A 2,648-nucleotide genomic window follows, 5' to 3' on the forward strand; every position below is an offset into this window, starting at 1 on the left:
GGGGAGCATGACCCGGGGGGAAAGGGTGCTGCAGGTGCCAGGGCTGTGCCAGGAGATCCTCAGCAATTGGAAAGATGAGGGAAACCCTCTGAGAGGTGGGAGTTGGGGGTCTGTCTCAGGATGTGGTACCGGCACAGGGTGGGTTTCCATCAACAGGGGAACAAGGGGACTCTGGAGGTATTAGGCTGCCCTTCACACTCTGTGGCGGGTGGGTCTGTCCCACTGACAGTGAGTCTGACAGACACAGGTGGTGGCAGCATGTGCTGCCAGCCTTTGGCACCCTGGCCTGGAGCAGCAGCTTTCCCTGACCCCTAGGACCTGCACCAACACTGGAGTCCGTTTCATTGCAGGAACTTGCATTTGCTGTAAATTTCAGCAAACAAAATGCTTCCTATGGGTTTCGGTTTCCCCAAATATTTAACACCTTTGGGCAAACACAAGCAAACACAAGACCACAAACAAAGGCTGGTCTGGTATGACTGAGAGCCAAAAGGCTCTTGATCTCCACCCAGGCATGGGTGCCCTACTCAGGCTACAAATTCGTCCCTCCGTGTAACATCATTGTGGCCTTGGGCTGGACAATGTCCCTCTGTCTGGCAGGGGAGCCTCCCCCCGGCCCCCAGCCCCTATAATTCTCAGTATTCCTGTATGCATATGCTGTGTTTGTGTGTGTTGTAGGTGCCCATGCCCCCGCGAAGCTGCCAGCTGCTGGAAACGCTGGGAAAGTGGCAGGCAGGGACTAGAGCCTGCGGCAGTGGCGTAGAGCAAATTGCATCAGATGCCAGCATGGAGTCACTTAAACAAGATAAGAATTAGTGCGGGGCCCTGATGAACTCCCCCTTGGCTGCCAACAGCGGTTTCAGGGAGAGAGCGAGAGCAGAGCCAGGGCTAATTTGATTTCTCAGCTCCGTTAGTGGCTGGCAAGTCACCTCCCGGGGAGTGCCGGCAGCTCGTAGCGCTCTCCCATTATTGAATCTGGGTAATGAAAATCACGGGCAGCGCCACCACGGCGCCGGGGACTGTGCCCCACTCTGCCCCTCTCCTCTGGCCTCCCGTGTCTGCAGCGGGCAGGATGCGGCTGAGGGGGCACGGACCACTTCAGTGGAGCCTCTGCTGCAGCGTCATTAACTCTGAATTTTCTCCCTTGGGTTTTATGTCTTCATCTTAAGGAGATTTTAATGTAGTTCCTATCAGCCCTCCTGTTATTGGATATCTAATTAGCGTGATCTACTGTAGCCTCGTGTTACGTGTGCGCACGGGGGGCTCTTGCGGGACATTCTGTGGGATGGCTGATATCAATCGGCAGCGCCCGGATCAGATTTACTTTCCAAAATGGCATAATGGGATTTTATTAGCCCTGTAATCTGCTGCACAGTAATTGCTTTTCTGGGAATCAAAGTGCTCGGCGCCTGGGGCTTCCCACAGCTCAGCCCCGCGTCCTGCCTGGGTTCCGCTGCAGCCACGCATGGCAGCATCTCTGTGCTGGGTTGGAAACTCAGGGCTCTTTCCTAGAGCAGCCATGCTACAGGCAGGTTCTCTGGGTGCTTAGCCCAGAGCTGCAGCGATCTCAGGGACTGGGGAAAGCACAGGGGCACAGGCACAAGGTCCCCAACATGTGATGGGACAAGTGATGCTCCACACGCCCCGTCTCACCCCAAGCCCCAGGTGTACAGCATTACACACCACATTACCTTGGCAGCTCCCACCCCATGCCACGGGACATGCTGGGGGCTGCCTGGGCTGTGGCATGAGTGTAGCTGGGCTCTGCACGGGACAGGGAGCTGCAGCCAGGCTGGGGACCATGGTAGGAAAAGGGAGGGAGGCCTCAGCTGACAGTACAGAGCAGGCAGGAGAGGGAAGCAGCCCTCCTCTGGGCTGCCAAGACTCGCCTTTCAGGGCGCGTTTGGAGCGTCAAAAGCAATAAAGCATCAGCGAGGAGCCCTGGCAGCGCAGCTTCCTGCCAGCCCCGGCCCCATCACACACCCGAGGCCGCCCATTACAGAGCCTCACGCTCCCCGAATTGCATGTCTGCTATGATTTAACGCTGTGAGACATGAAATAAACACCACAGGCAGGCAGGGCTGGTGGCACGGGCATGGCCAGGCTCATGGCAGCCCCTGCTCTGGTGCCAGGGGATGCAGGACTCTCCTGGGGGGCAGTGGTCCTTAGGGATGCTCGGGCTCGCTGCATCCCCAAGGCACTGTGAGCACTCAGGGGGACACGTGGGATCTTTCCTCCAGCACCTGCCTTGTGCAGCTCCAAGATCAAAGCACAGACCAAATGCCATGAGTGGCTGCTCAGTGTTGTGCCCCTGGATAATTTAATTTAATTTGGGGATGCCGGTAGCTTTGCCCTGTGGGTGCAAACTGAGTGGCCCACAGAGTGGTCAAAAATTGCCCATGGTAGGTACCAAGCCTGTTCTCACGCCAGTGAAGGAGCCCAATGCCTTTAAATCCTCCATGAAAGGGAGGGGAGCTCCTTTCTTTCAGTCCTCTCCTCCATTAGACACCCTTCAGGTGTTTGCAATATTCTACCACTGTTTCACTACCATTAAAGCCAGGTAATAATATGTATGTGAAGGTATTTGGAACCCATTGCTGTTAATGAAGGAGATCCAGCTCATCCCAAACAGGATGGCAGCCACACGT

The sequence above is a fragment of the Manacus vitellinus genome, unplaced genomic scaffold, assembly GCF_001715985.3.
Source record: "Manacus vitellinus isolate BGI_N305 unplaced genomic scaffold, ASM171598v3 scaffold_41_pilon, whole genome shotgun sequence".
NCBI classification, from domain to species: Eukaryota; Metazoa; Chordata; class Aves; order Passeriformes; family Pipridae; genus Manacus; species Manacus vitellinus.